We start from the raw sequence: 16258 nt of genomic DNA on the forward strand, positions 1-16258 counted from the left end.
TCATCTAAAAAAAATCATCTATTATTTTTCACTTTATGTTTCTGTGTGGGAGCAAACTTTTGAAATCCTTACTTAATGTATACTAAGCTGATCTTCTGTATATTAAGATAATCGAAAATGAATCTTGATGTGAATGGAAGGGGAGAGGGAGTGGGAAAGGGGAGGGTTGTGGGTGGGAGGGATGGTATGGGGGGAATCCATTGTAATCTATAAGTCGTACTTTGGAAATTTATATTCATTAAATAAAAGATTAAAAAAAGAGAAAAGAACGCATGAAGAATAGATGACTTACTTTGGGGTTTGAAGAAGAAAAAGAAAAGGACCAGACCAGATGTCCCAGCATATTAGAATACACACAAGGATAAAAAGAGAATGAGTGCTTGAAGGTGTCCTAATTTTCTACAGTGTTTCATTTATGTTTTATAATTTGAAAGGTAGGGGGTGCACCGTGACTTACTTGGTTAATCCTCCGCCTGTAGCGCCGGCATCCCATATGGGCGCCGGGTTCTAGTCCCAGTTGTTCCTCTTCCAGTCCAGCTCTCTGCTGTGGCCCAGGAGGCATTTGGGGAGTGAACCAACGGGAGGAAGACCTTTCTCTCTTTCTCTCTCTCTCACTGTCTGTAACTCTACCTGTCAAATAAAAAATAATAATAATAATTTCAAAGGTATTGAGTATTTTAAAAATAATATATATTGAGAATTTTATGACCTCAAAGCTTCTGCTTTAAATGTTTCTTTCTTAATGAGTTGAATCCATTAATAGTATTAGGATATGCATATGATGTATAGGAATATTGCTCAAAGTCCATGCAAAGAACTCCTACTTCAGAAACAGATAGCAGATAGGTCCATTTGAAAAAATGTCTAGTGAATTAGAAACCCTACAGCTTTGTCCAGGGAATCTTAACATTAACAAAGCCCTTTAAGATTTTAAAAGTGCACTGTAGATTAGAAGCAAAATGGGCAATAAATAAATCTAAATGTAAAATGTAATACTAAACAATGAAAAATAGTTTAGTACTTCATTGTTTTGTTAAAAGACTCCCATAACAGCAGCAACAAATATTGTCATACAATGTACACTTGGAACTGAATCTTAGATGTTGTATTCTTTTCTCTTCACCATCTAAAGGATATAATCATCTATTGTTTAGAATCTTTCTCCATTATAGCCACCTTTTAATCTGCAGCTTCTTCATAGAATAACTCATATCTGCATTTGTGGGAATTTAGATTAAAAAGTTCAACACTGAGTTACCATGACATAACACTGCCAGAGCTCAATTTTTTTTTAACTTTTATTTAATGAATATAAATTTCCAAAGTACAGCTTATAGATTACAATGGCTTCCCCCCCATAACGTCCCTCCAACCCACAACCCTCCCCTTTCCCACTCCCTCTCCCCTTCCATTCACATCAAGATTCATTTTCAATTCTCTTTATATACAGATGATCAGTTTAGCATACATTAAGTAAAGATTTCAACAGTTTGCTCCCACACAGAAACATAAAGTGAAAAATACTGTATGAGTACTAGTTATAGCATTAAATCTCAATGTACAGCACACTAAGGACAAAGATCCTACATGAGGAGTAAGTGCACAGTGACTCCTGTTGTTGACTTAACAAATTGACACTCTTGTTTAGGGCATCAGTAATCACCCTCGGCTCTTGTCATGAGCTGCCAAGGCTATGGAAGCTCCCTGAGTTCACCGACTCTGTTGAGAAGTGGTCACAGGGTGCTGTAGACACACAAATATGCAGTACACAAAGAACACAATGACCACAGTCACATGGAAGACACAATGGAGAGGGCTTTGTACATTTCCTTCATGATTTGAAATTTCAACGTGTATAGGAAGACCTCACAGGAGAACATCAAAAGGAGAAAATGAGAAGATGAGCCCACTCTTGGCAGCAACCACGAGAAAAAGGTTGTCCCCATAGATGAGGTTCAACAAAGGATTCCTCATAGCACGCAGGTGGGCTTGTCACTGGGTCACACAGGAAGTCAGACTGTGATGAGGATTCAAACTGGGCATGGCCTGAGCCTGTAGCTCCTATCTCTTCTTGGAGATGGACACAAATGTATCAGTGCATGGTCATCCTGCAGCATAGTGAGGGACATATTCACAGACCATCCCCTCAGTAGAATGATCTCAGCAGAACCAAGATAGTTAGAAAAGTGTCCCAGTCATGCATTCCCTGGAAGAGTTTTTTTTTTTTTTCTGGTTTTGATTCCTTCGAGAAAAGTGTCAGTTTGTGGGGAGCAACCCGGACTGGACTGAGTTACTGGAATTAAGACTTATTCTATGCATCTGCTCTCCCACAATATGGCGCTGGGAGAGGAGAAAACAGCTTCTACGCAGCTGCCTCTTGCCAACTTGAGTGCTGACCTCCAGGAGCTGATCCTGCTCCTGATTGGAGGAGAGCAGCGTACTCGGCGTGTGGGCAGCCGAGTTGGGATTGGCGGAGGAGGACTATAAAGGAGGAGAGAGATGGCATGCACCAGGAACATCTAAGGGGAACACCTGTGCAGGCCCCGAGAGAGCCGGCCGGCGGTGTGCCGCTCCCCCGCGGAAGTGGGGAATGTGGCAGGGGGAACCACCCTTCCACAGAGGTGGAAGGGTTGGTAGCCAACCCGGGAAGAACCAGCAGCAAACCCGGGGAGGGCCGAGCAGACAAAAGAACAGTGCAGGGTCCTGTGTCGTTCCTCCACGAAGACGGGGAGCGACATAATGGTGCCGTGACTCAGATATGAAGCCTAGGCAGGGTTTAGTGTCGTTCCTCCATGAAGAGGGGGAGCGACATAATGCCGTGACTCGGATAGGAAACCTAGGAGGGAAGAAACAGGAAGAAGTGGGAAATTACTGGAGAGAGAGACTAGCAAAGAGCCTAGGGAAAGCCGGATGGAAAAGGTGCCGGAAGAAGCTATCAAAAGCCTAGGCATAGACTCGGATATGGACTGTGGGAAAGAAGTTAGGATTTAAAGTGAAAGCAAGAAGAAACTTAGACTCAGATACGGACTGCAGGTTGAAAGTGAAAGTGAAACCTATAAGAAACTTAGACTTGGATACGGACTGTGGGGAGAGGCCAGGAGAAATGAGGGAGGAATATTGTTGGAAGAAAACTTAGGGAAACATACCGGGTAGAGAAAAATGTTAGGGAAATTGAAGCCGCGGGGGGCAGGCCGAGGCGGAGAGGTAAGCCAGTTTGGAATTCTTTAAGTCAGCCCAGGGGGCAAAAGGCGAAAATCTGGAACCAGAGGCAGAGACGTGGGCCACCAGGTTGGAATCCGTCAGATTAGCCCGGGGAGCAAAGGACGGGAAGCCAGACCGAAAGGCGCAGACGCGTGAGCTAGGTTGAATTCGCCAGGTTAGCCGGGGGAACTTAGATTGAATACTAGTGGCGGAAACGTGAGCTGGGGCTGTGTGACTCGCGGAAGCCGCCGTGTGCAGAGAGAGTACAGGGCGTGAATAGATAGGGAGCGCGGGGCTGGCGCGAGGCCATGGTGCGGGCGCAAAAGGCGTGGAGACCACGGAGTGTGTGCACGAAGCCGAGCCGCGCAGAGCTGGGAGCCCGCCGCAGGGCGGGCGCCGGGAAGCCGCACAGATGAGAGAAGCGAGGGCTGAAGCGGCTCAGAGCCGGGAAGCCGCCAAGAAGCAGCCTCGGGGCGGGCGCCGGGAAGCCGCGGAGATAAGAGAAACAGAAGTTTAGAAGTAAAATGAGAGAAATAGGAATGCTGGCAGATAGAAGTAAAATGGGAGAGATAGGAATGCCTGGAGGTAGAGAAATAGAGAAAGGCCTCCCCACAACACAGCAATGAGAGAGCTTGGATTCGGTCTGCCTGACTAGGACGATAAGCACCTGTGGGCGGCTAGCAGCTTATGCGCTGCAGGTCACCGAAGACAGGCACGAATTAACACCAATAAGTCTCCCCACAATACGGCAATGAGAAGGCTTGGGTTCGGTTTGCCTGATAGGACTTGTAAGCACCTGCAGGCAGTTCTAGCAGAGTAGAGCATGCGCTGCAGGGCACCGAACACAGGCACGCATCAGCAACTAAAAACCTCCTCACAACATGGCGAAGAGAGGACCCGGATTCGGTTTGCCTGATTGATAGGACTTGTAAGCACCTGTGGGCAACCCTAGCAAGCAGAGCAGAGTGTGTGCCGTGGGACACTGAAGACAGGCGCGTATCAACGCCAAAAAATAAAAAGAAAGGGGGATCTGTGGGGAGCAACCCGGACTGGACTGAGTTACTGGAATTAAGACTTATTCTATGCATCTGCTCTCCCACAATATGGCGCTGGGAGAGGAGAAAACAGCTTCTACGCAGCTGCCTCTTGCCAACTTGAGTGCTGACCTCCAGGAGCTGATCCTGCTCCTGATTGGAGGAGAGCAGCGTACTCGGCGTGTGGGCAGCCGAGTTGGGATTGGCAGAGGAGGACTATAAAGGAGGAGAGAGATGGCATGCACCAGGAACATCTAAGGGGAACACCTGTGCAGCCCCCAAGAGAGCCGGCCGGCGGTGTGCCGCTCCCCCGCGGAAGTGGGGAATGTGGCAGGGGGAACCGCCCTTCCACAGAGGTGGAAGGGTTGGTAGCCAACCCGGGAAGAACCAGCAGCAAACCCGGGGAGGGCCGAGCAGACAAAAGAACAGTGCAGGGTCCTGTGTCATTCCTCCACGAAGACGGAGAGTGACATAATGGTGCCGTGACTCGGATATGAAGCCTAGGCAGGGTTTAGTGTCGTTCCTCCATGAAGAGGGGGAGCGACATCAGTTACCATTTTAAGGATCATGGAAGAGGCACAGCAGTTATCTATGGGGGATCAATAACACAGCCAAGAAGAATGTAAAGAATTACTGAAGATCATAAAAGGAGACTTTACTGAATAAAAACACATATGCTCTTCGTGGAGACCAATTTTCAAATACATAGAGATATATGAACTTCCATAAATAAATAATTCACATTAAAAATTACAGACCTTTGTTTTGTGACTAGTTTATTTTACACTGAATTTACAAACATGCAAACACAAAAATAGGCATGACTCTCAAAGAATAAGGAGCAACTATAAGGATATTTGGTTATAAAAAAGACATTATAGATGAAATACACAAGCATTATACATTAAGTGGAACAAAAAATGTAGAGAATATGAGCCGGCATTGTGGCACGGTGGGTAAAAGCCACTGCCTGCAGTGCCTACATCCCGTATGGACACCAGTTCAAGTTCTGGCTACTCCACTTCCAATCCAACTCTCCGCTACTGCACATGAAAAAGGCAGCAGAAGATGGCCCAAGCACTAGGGTCCCTGCATCCATGTGGGAGACCTGGAAGATGCTCTGAGCTCCTCTCACCATCCTGGCTCAGCCCAGCATTAGAGCCATTTGGGAAGTCATCCAGCAGCTGTAAGACCTCTCTCTCTGTCTCTACAAAAGTCCTCTCTCTATAACTCTGTTTTTAACATCAATAAAATAAATCTTTTTTAAAATGTAGAAAAGAGACTCATGAATTGTATATATGGGACTTTAGAATACAAAAAAGTGGGTTTTCAAGCAAGGATAAAAATATAATTATGGAACTACAACAACATTCATCTAGAAAATCAAACTTCACCCCTGTTTATTTTCTTACATGAAGATAAATTCCAGGGGCTACTGCTTTGGCATAGAAAGTTAAGTCTCTGCCTATAGTGCTGACATCCCATATGGATGCCAGTCTAAGTGTTGGCTACTCCACTTCTAACCCAACTTCCTGCTTATGTGCTTGGGAAAACAGCAGAATATGGCCCAAGTGCTTGGGCCCCTGAATCCACTTGGGAGACTCAGAAGAATCTCCTGGCTCCTGGCTTCAGCCTAGCCCAGCCCCAGCCATTGTGGCCACTTGAAGAGTAAACCAATCAATGAAAGATCTCTCTCTCTCTCTCTCTCTCTCTCTCTCACTCTGTGTGTGTGTGTGTGTGTGTATCATATCAGCTTTAGTAAACAGAGAATATTGCTAATATGAGAATATTTGAGAACAAACAGATCTATATGGAAAGACATGAAAGGTTCCTCAAATGATGCATAGTAAAATGTAAACTTTTATACACAGTCATATATACACATACTTGGATTTAAAAGTTTATTATTTAAAGAATTGAAACCGTTTATAGTGAACATTCTGGGAGTAGCACTGAATGACATTAATGAAGGCTTGATGCAAGGTTTTTTTATATACACAATTTACAAAATTATATTTATTTACACAATTGTATAACACTATATTTTCCTTATGATACTATCATTTGTTTTATTTTACAAAACAGGTCTGTGACTTAATAAATATTTCATATCAATATAACTGAATTTGAGTAAATAGAATTTTCTACATAGCATTGAAGATGGTAACTTCATAATATAAATAATATAGTATATATATATACTATATATATAGTATAATGAAAGTCAATAAAATCAAATATTTGAAATAGAAATTTAAATGTGAATGAATAAAATTTTAAAAATAATGTAATTTTTAAAAGTTAGCCATAAATATTAAATCTTGTGTATTAATTATTGGTCATGTATGCATTATGATGTGCTAGGTGAAAAGATATAAAGATCCATTAAACAGCTTACTAAAAGAAAAAATTTATAAAGTAAACATAAAGTTAATTCTTTAAGTATAATTAACATAAGTTCTTTGAAGGAAAATATGAAAACAGCTTTCAAAGGTCTCTTGGATCCAAGGAGATGAACCCCAAAGTGAAATGACTGTCTTCATGGAAAGGGTAAACTTAAGTTCTATCCAATGATACTTGTCTCCCACAGAGCTTCTTCATGGCATTTGTCATCTCTGAGTTTCTCAGAGTGTAGATTAAGGGGTTCAGCATGGGGGTTATGACTGTATAAAACACACTCACTGATTTGTCAATGGGGAAGGTCCTAGCAGGTCTTGTATACATGAAAATGCAGGGAACAAAGAAGAGAACAACCACAGTGATGTGGGAACCACAGGTCTGGAGAGCTTTCCGTCTCCCTTCTTGGCTTATGTTCTTTAAAGAGTTCCAGATGACACCGTAAGAGATGAGTAAGAGCAGGAACACAACAGTGCAGATCACACCTCCATTGGCCGCCACTAAGAGACCAATGACATAGGTGTCAGTACAGACAAGTTTCAATAAGGGGTACATGTCACACGCAAAATGATCAATGATGTTGGGACCACAGAATGGGAGCCCATAAATAGTGCTGAGTTGAATGACTGAATGCAGAAACCCTCCAACCCAGGACACTACCAGCAGCACAACACACACCCATCACCTCATGATAACCAAATAGTGCAAGGGCTTACAGATGGCCACATAGCGGTCATAGGCCATCGCCAACAGAAGAAAGATCTCTGATCCACCAAAGAAGTGCTCTATAAAGAGCTGGGTCATACATGATTGGAAGCTTATGGTGTGTTTCCCAAAGAACAAGTCTGAAATCAATTTAGGAGTAATGGCTGAGGAGTAAAAGACATCCATAGAGGATAAGCAGGCAAGAAAGAAGTACATTGGTGAGCCCAGGGTCTTACTGACAGAGACAGTCATGACAAAGAGCAAGTTTCCCACCACAGTCAAACTGTAGATGATCAAGAACAAAGCAAGAAGTATTTTCTGTCCCTGTGCATTCTGTGTAAGGCCCAAGAGCACAAAGTAAGTCACATTGTTCCTGGATTCCAGCTCTTCTTTCACAGGGGCTGATTTCTGATATCCACTGTTTCTCTATAAAAGAAGAGGAAAGTGCTTTAAGTATACATGAAGTTAAATATTTTATTTATCCATTGCATCAAAAAACACATATGAATGCCTGTCCATGTCAGTGCTACAGACATGAGAAACTTCAAATTGGATGAGTCATGGTCCCCTATTCTAGGCTTTGATGCATAAAGTTTGTTTAGACAATGACAAAATAATTTAACAATTGTCAAAAGTGTATTCACATTGTTTATAGGAGTCTTAATGCTAGAACATCTAAATTACCCTGGAATCTTGGAAGACTTCTCAAAGAAATTGTGCCTTATTTTTTGTGAGGAAAAGTGAGAATGAACTAGCAAAGAGGATGGAAAGGGAATTCCACAAAGGAAATATCATATAAATTCACTAACTTATAACACTTGAGAAATCATTGAAGGGAATTCACTTATTCAAGATATATAGAAAGAATTCATCATAGATCTTATCTGTCAGTTCGACATCTCAAATTGGATATCAACTTACTATTTCTAAAGCCATTTTAAAAATTTTCTATTAACCTATTTCTTCCTAAATGTTTCCTGTCATTATATTACCTGCCACATTATTATTCATGTTAAAAATCTTGGAATATCTTTTAATCCTCTCTTCCTCTCAGGTTGTTTATCCATGCATTTTCAAAACACTGCTAACTCTACCTTCAAAGCACCCCAAATTTTATCATCCTGAGTACCTCCCAGGTTCCACTATTCTACTTTAATAGCTTCTTGCAAGTTCTCTCTACTTGTATGTTGCAGAGTCCAATAGCGTACTTACATGAAGCAGCACAAATGATCCATTTTAGATCATACTGAGAGCACATCACCCTCTTCTTAATACCCCTATTACTGCTCCATAATCTATTACATTCAATAAAATACAGTATTTCTATTTTGGCCTACAACACCCTTGATGATTTGAATCAAAGCTATCTTCTAAAATCCATCTCTCACAAGATTCCAAATCCATCCCCTTCTAGAAAGTTTTGGCTGTTCTTCAAATGTCACCATGCTTCTCCATATCCTTTGTTTTATTTTAATATATGATAATTTAGGAGATCAGAAGCAATTTAATCCAAAAATAATGACAACCATTATGGAAATGTGTATTGTAAGTCTAAATCTTTATTTATTAATTCAATCTAAAAAAGTTTATATGACACACACTTTGAGCCACCAGAGATTGTGTTAGCTTATTTAGGTTCAGGATTCAAACCAGGAGTCACGTTATTGGAGGGAAATGTTGATGCTAAGAAATCACATTTTCTGTGATTTCTAATAAACTGACTCTCCTGCTTTACCGAACAGAAGTATACTTTTTGAGCTAGTGACAGCTAATGAATATGTTTAAAATTTCTTTAATCTATTAATGACATGTATCATGCATTTATCAGCAACTTTGTAGAATGTCTTCTTATTTCTCAATAATATTGAACTTCCTTGTCCAAGTCTCTACTTAGCTAATGAGCAATTACGAATGCTTATACATATACCTCTTCTAAATCAAGAACCTTGGTTGATATTCCACAAAACCAAAAAGTCTTATTTCCTGGCTTTTTAATAAATCATATATGTAATAAGTATGCAGAAATAGTTTTATGTTACTCAGATTTTTAGTAGTTATCATTGTGAGCTATACTTTGAATATTTGTAAATGAAATTATGCCAAATATTTACTGAGCTTTGTGTGAGGATCTTATGAGTTGAAAAATATGAAAGAACATAGCATGGTATTTGGACCAATATGGATAAAGTATTAAAACTCCAATTTGTTTATATAGGCATATATCATAAGTTTATATCCTTCTGAAATTCAAAAAACAAGGGAATGAAACACTTTCATTTTATCAATCCATTTAAAAAAGCAAAAGAAAATGGAAATACAAGGATTTCCAGAAGAACTATCATTAGTTATGCAAAACTGTCAGATGCTATATGATTCTTACATATGTTTCATATGGATTTTTATTCACTTACATATATATAATCACAGTGATGTATAACATTGATTATTTGTAGTAGTAAGAATAGTAAATTCCATTTTAGAATTGAAGAAAAAGGCTCAAGATATTTAGTTAATTGTCCCAACATCATATATTTTTCAATGCTAGAAATGGAATAAGAAACTAAAATTCCTTGAACCACAAGCTTTCAAACTTTTCCATTCTTACAGATTCAAACAAAATATTTTCCTACATTATAATGAAATGCACACCATTGAAAAGCCTGAATTTTACCATTTCTTGTCACTCTTTCACCTTTTAGAGGTTTACTAAAGGTCTGAAAGAGGCCATTTTACTGATTCACAAGGACCTGCAAATATCTTGTCCATATCATGAACACAGAGAGTGAAAAGCTGTTTTACTTCTTGAGGATGTATCTGATTTCACATGACTATATCCATTTTCTTCACACACTCTTCTAAATATTTGAGAAAACAATTATTACTTGCAGTGGAGATCTACATACAATGAATCATATTATACAAAGATTAAAATTAAAATTTCTGCATTAAGGAAATTGATCAGAAAGATAAACAAGCTTTACATCTATGTAAGAAGATCACAACTAGAATGTTACCAGGAAATGTTATCTCTAGATATTAACTTCTCTTCTAGCTACTTCAATCAAGAAAATTACCATTCTGATGTTTGACCCATCTCCTTCTATTCTGTTAGGATAGTCAAACTCATTTTTGTGGTATTTTGAGAGAACAATCTGACAATATTTATTGTTCCTCTGGAAACAGTTGTATCAGTTCTTAAGAGTATAGCATTTTCCCCAATAGGATCCAAAATCAATGGACAACATATATCTCCTAACTTCCTACAGCACTGAGACCTGCAGTTGGAGCCTGTCCAAGATTCATCCTTAATTAAATTCACTGGGATTTCCCACAAAATTTTTAAACAATTGTGTATAAAAATATAATTAGACCAGCTGGCGCAGCAGCTCAATAGGCCAATTCTCCGCCTAGCGGCTCCGGCACACCAGGTTCTAGTCCAGGTCGGGGCGCTGGATTCTGTCCCGGTTGCCCCTCTTCCAGGCCAGCTCTCTGCTGTGGCCAGGGAGTGCAGTGGAGGATGGCCCAAGTGCTTGGACCCTGCACCCCATGGGAGACCAGGAGAAGCACCTGGCTCCTGCCTTCGGATCAGCGCAGTGCGCCAGCCGCAGCAGCCATTGGAGGGTGAACCAACGGCAAAGGAAGACCTTTCTCTCTGTCTCTCTCTGTCTCACTGTCCACTCTGCCTGTCAAATATATATATATATATATATATATATATATATATCATAAGACCAATTGCAATCAGGAAGGCACAACAGGAGATTAAAAAAATGCTTCAGAATCATTTTTGAAACTATTTCTAGTCAAGACTAAAATATCAGTCATTTTTTAAAAGATTTATTTGTTTATTTGAAAAACAGCATTACATAGAGACAGAGAAAGACTGAAAGAGAGAGAGAGAGAGATCTCCCATCTACTGGTTCACTCTTCCAAATGGCCTCAATGGCTAGGGCTGAGTCAGGTCAAAACTAGGAGCCAGGCACTTCTTCTGGGCCTCCCACATGCGTGCAGGGGCCAGATACTTAGCCCATCCTCCACTGCTTCCCTAGGCAATTTTGAAGGAGCTGGATCAGAAGTGAAGCAACCAGGACTCCAGCCAGCATCCATATGATTTGTCAACATCATAGGCATAAGCTTTATCCACTACGCCACAACACCAGCTGCAACATCACTCATTCTATTACAATGAGTGTATTTATCACTTACTTCCCCTTCTTTGTCTTAGCAATATTTACTTTCATTTTAACCATATTCATTGTTTGGTGATTGGACATGTAAAATTTTATCTCTGACTCACCTATAATGACTGAAAATTGATCCAATCATTCATATTTGTTAAGCAGATTTTTTTTGACAGGCAGAGTGGACAGTGTGAGAGAGAGACAGAGAGAAAGATCTTCCTTTGCCATTGGTTCACCCTCCAATGGCCGCCGTGGCCAGCGTGCTGCGGCCAGCGCACCGCGTGTTAAGCAGATTATTAAGTGCCTGTTTGTTACCAGGTTCTATGCTTTGAGCCAGAGTAACATAGTTAAAAAAAAGAAAAACAAAATAAAAATCTTGCCATCAAAGACCCAATGACTTGTATCGCAGTCAAGTATTAACAACATGAGCAGATTAATATGAATAAGTATAACTGTAATCAATGCTAATACGATAACAAAGTAATGTGACAGAAAATAAGGGGGATAACCTACTGTGTATAACATGGGAGGATAATTTCTTCAGAAGTTGAGATTTAAGTTGAAGTCCAATATATAAGACATGGCTATCACAGGAAGGACTGTTGCATCTGGAAAACTCCAACATTGAAAACAGCTTGGTTAAAGTGATCATATAGATGGGATTAAGTGTTAAAGCAATCATACAAATAGGATTCAGTGTTTGGTAACAATAATACATAGAATTAAAAAGGCATGAATGCTCCAACATGGAAAGCAGTCCACAGAGCAGACTTAGAAAATCAATCATTTAAAGTAGCACTCTGACCTCAGAATCAGCCCTTAAGGCATTCTGGTCTCACTGAAATGCCCATGAGAGCATTTCAGGCATGGAAAGCCAAGACACTGTGGCAAAAAGTGTCCTACATGAAGGACCTCTGTGGGTGAGACCCCAGTGGAAAGAAGTGGCCATCAAAGAAGGTTGTACTTTTCTCTGAAGGCAGGAGAGAACTTCCAATGTGCTTATTATAGCCACTGTTAAAAAGGGTATGGGTTTCCCTTAAAAAGCTAGAAATAGAACTTCCATATACTATGTGTATATTCAAATTACATGAAATCATTATCAAAGAATCATACTGTCCATCATCTGATGAAAGGATAAAGAAAATGTGATATATACACACACACATGCATACACACAGAGGAATATTATTTGGCCACAAAAAAGAATGAAATCAAATCATTTATAGGAAAATGGATAGAATTGGAGGCCACCACATTGAATTAAATAAGCCAGGCACAAATAATAAATACACATGCTACCCTTCAAATGTGGAAGCTAAAAAAATACTCAATCTGAACACAGAATTGTGATTATTTGAGTCAGGGAATAGCAGGAGGAAAAGACAGATTTGGGATGATGAGTACCAAATCATAGTTCAATCAAGGTAGTAAGTTCCTGGTGTTACACAGAGTGGTGGGAAGACTTTAGTTCACAAAAGTTGATCTTCTGTATATGAAGGTAATTGAAAATGAAACTCGATGAAGGGCTGGATGGGAGAGGGAGTGGGAGAGGGGAGGGCCGCGGGAGGTTGGGGGAGGCCACAACAATACAAAAGTTGCATTTTGTAATTTACATTTATTAAATAATAAAAAGGAAAATAATTACGTATTTTATGAGCAAAGAGAAGAAAGAAAGTTGAAGGCTCCAATCATAAAGTAATGGCAAGAAGGGGAAATGTTGAATATCTTGATTGGCTCAGTTTGCATTATATGTGTAACACAATATATAAATATAGTTAATACAGCATTTTTAAAATATATTCTTTTGAATATAAAACTGACCAAAACTTCCCCATTTCTATTCATGATAAAAAATAAAAAATAATTTTAGTAGCATTCAGTTAACAAGTATCTTTATCACAAAAACAATTACTCTTAAATAAGTTAAGTGAGATGATAGTAACTTGTTCTTCAAATATTTATTAAGAATTTATTCTGGGACAACCTTTGTTCAAGGTGCTGAAGATGTTGTACTGAATGACATATAGGAGCTGGGAACACTACTTAAAAATACATCCTTGCATGGCCAACAAACACATGAAAAAATGTTCAAGATCACTAGCAATCAGGGAAATGCAAATCAAAACCACAATGAGGTTTCACCTCACCCCGGTTAGAATGGCTCACATTCAGAAATCTACCAACAATAGATGCTGGAGAGGATGTGGGGAAAAAGGGACACTAACCCAATGTTGGTGGGAATGCAAACTGGTAAGGCTACTATGGAAGTCAGTCTGGAGATTCCTCAGAAACCTGAATATAACCCTACCATACAACCCAGCCATACCATTCCTTGGAATTTACCCAAAGGAAATGAAATTGGCAAACCAAAAAGCTGTCTGCACATTAATGTTTATTGCAGCTCAATTCACAATAGCTAAGACTTGGAACCAACCCAAATGCCCATAAACAGTAGACTGGATAAAGAAATTATGGGACATGTACTCTATCGAATACTATACAGCAGTCAAAAAAAAAAAGAAATCCAGTCATTTGCAACAAGATGAAGGAATCTGGAAAACATTATGCTGAGTGAACTAAGCCAGTCCCAAAGGGACAAATATCATATGTTCTCCCTGATGGGCGACAACTAACTGAGCACCAAAGGGGAAACTTGTTGAAGTGAAATGGACACTATGAGAAAGAGTGACTTGATCAGCTCTTGTCCTGACTGTTGATGTACAATGTAATACTTTATCCATTTTAGTATTTTTTCTTTGTTTTGTTCTAGTACTATTGGTTGAACTCTGTAATTAACACACAATATTCGTAGGTGTTTAAATTTAACTGAAAAGTGATCCCTGCTAAATATAAGAGTGGGAATAAGAGAGGGAGGAGATGTACAATTTGGGACATGCTCAATCGGACTTGCCCCAAATGGTGGAGTTAGAATTGTGCCAGGGGATCACAATACAATCCCATCAAGGCTGCATGTACCAATGCCATCTCACTAGTCCCAGTGATCAATTTCAGTTCACAATTGATCACACTGATAGGTCTAAGAGTCAAAGGGATCACACAAACAAGACTAGTGTCTGCAAATACTAATAGATAGAATCAAAAAGGGAGAGAACGATCCATCATGGGAAGTGGGATACACAGCAGACTCATAGAATGGCAGATGTCCTAAATAGCACTCTGGCCTCAGAATCAGCGCTTAAGGCACTCGGATCTGGCTGAAGAGCCCATGAGAGTATTTTAGGCATGGAAAGCCAAGACACCCTGGGGAAAAAAAAAAAAAAAACTAAATGGAAGATCTCTGTGAGTGAGATCCCAGTGGAAAGAATGGGCCATCAAAGAAGGAGGTACCTTTCTCTGAATGGAGGAGAGAACTTCCACTTTGACTATGCCCTTGTCTGAATAAGATCGAAGTCGGCAAACTCAAAAGGCTTCCATAGCCTTGGTAACTCATGACTAGAGCCTAGGGAGATTACTGACGCCATAAACAAGAGTGTCAAATTGTTAAGTCAACAACAGGAGTCACTGTGTACTTACTTCTCATGTGGGATCTGTCCTTAGTGTGTTGTCCAATGTGAAGTAATGCTATAACTAGTACTGGAACAGTATTTTACTTTGTGTTTCTGTGTGGGTGCAAACTGATGAAATCTTTACTTAATATATACTAAATCGATCTTCTGTATATAAAGATAATTGAAAATGAATCTTGATGTGAATGGAAGGGGAGAGGGAGTGGGAGTTGGGGGGGTGTGAGTGGGAGGGAAATTATAGGGGGGGGAGCCATTGTAATCCATTAACTGTACTTTGGAAATTTATACTTACTAAATAAAAAAATTGAAAAAAAATATTTGCATACTCTGATTACATGGTATGATGACATCAATCTCAGAGTAAAATGGCTATTTCACTATAAAAGAAGCACTTTTAGGGAAAATTCGCCCAAAACTGGATCATTTCCAATTACTTGGAAGTATGGGGTCAGTGGATCAGAAAAGAGGAGAACTAGATCTGGGTATGGCCAAGGTTTGGGGACTCTTTTTGCTACCAAGAACTCCTTTAAGTACAGTCAATTTATGTGTTCTCCCTCACAGCAAGAAGAGAGAGATTATGCATACCCCTTTTAAAAATTAGCTAACAGCCTAAAGTAAATGGAATATTTATATTGCAATTTTAAAGTAATAAAAATATTCATCAAAACTAACAGTTATTATTAGCATTTAGTTCCACTAAGAGTTTACATAGACAATTACATAAATGATTCATAGATCATAGATCATGTACCTCTATTATTCCCCTTTTAACTGAAACTTAAAAGGACAATATTTTCAAAAATGTTCATGTTATAAGCAGTTAAAACAGGATTAGAGTTCACAACTGTTTTCCTCAAACAGAAAACTCTTAACCATGACCATGTACTAATCATATCGTCCATTCCTAAAAACATGCATATAATAGATGAGATATAAAATCTGAGTCAACAAACTAAAATCATAAAAATAAGGCTCTCAATGTGAATGAATACTTATGATTGCAAAAATATGGAGTTTTGCTCCAAAACACACATCAACAATGGATGGTTTACTATTCAAAGTGTATAGGAAGACCACACGGGAGAACTTCAAAAGGAGAAATTTCAGCAGGCATGTAAGCTCAACCTTGGCAACAACAGTGAGTGTAAAGTTGCCCACATACAAGAGTTTCAATAAAGCATCCATCAGGCCTCCGTCATAGGGTCAGGAATAA

The 16258-nt window shown here is 39.6% G+C and overlaps 1 pseudogene; it reads right to left on the bottom strand.

The window, feature by feature from the left end:
- Positions 1-1254: 1254 nt before the first annotated feature.
- On the bottom strand, positions 1255-16230 carry LOC100351560 (olfactory receptor 4A47-like; annotated as a pseudogene).
- Between the last annotated feature and the right edge of the window lie 28 nt (positions 16231-16258).

Source organism: Oryctolagus cuniculus, chromosome 1, assembly GCF_051225735.1.
Source record: "Oryctolagus cuniculus isolate XC-2025 breed Fujian yellow rabbit chromosome 1, ASM5122573v1, whole genome shotgun sequence".
NCBI classification, from domain to species: Eukaryota; Metazoa; Chordata; class Mammalia; order Lagomorpha; family Leporidae; genus Oryctolagus; species Oryctolagus cuniculus.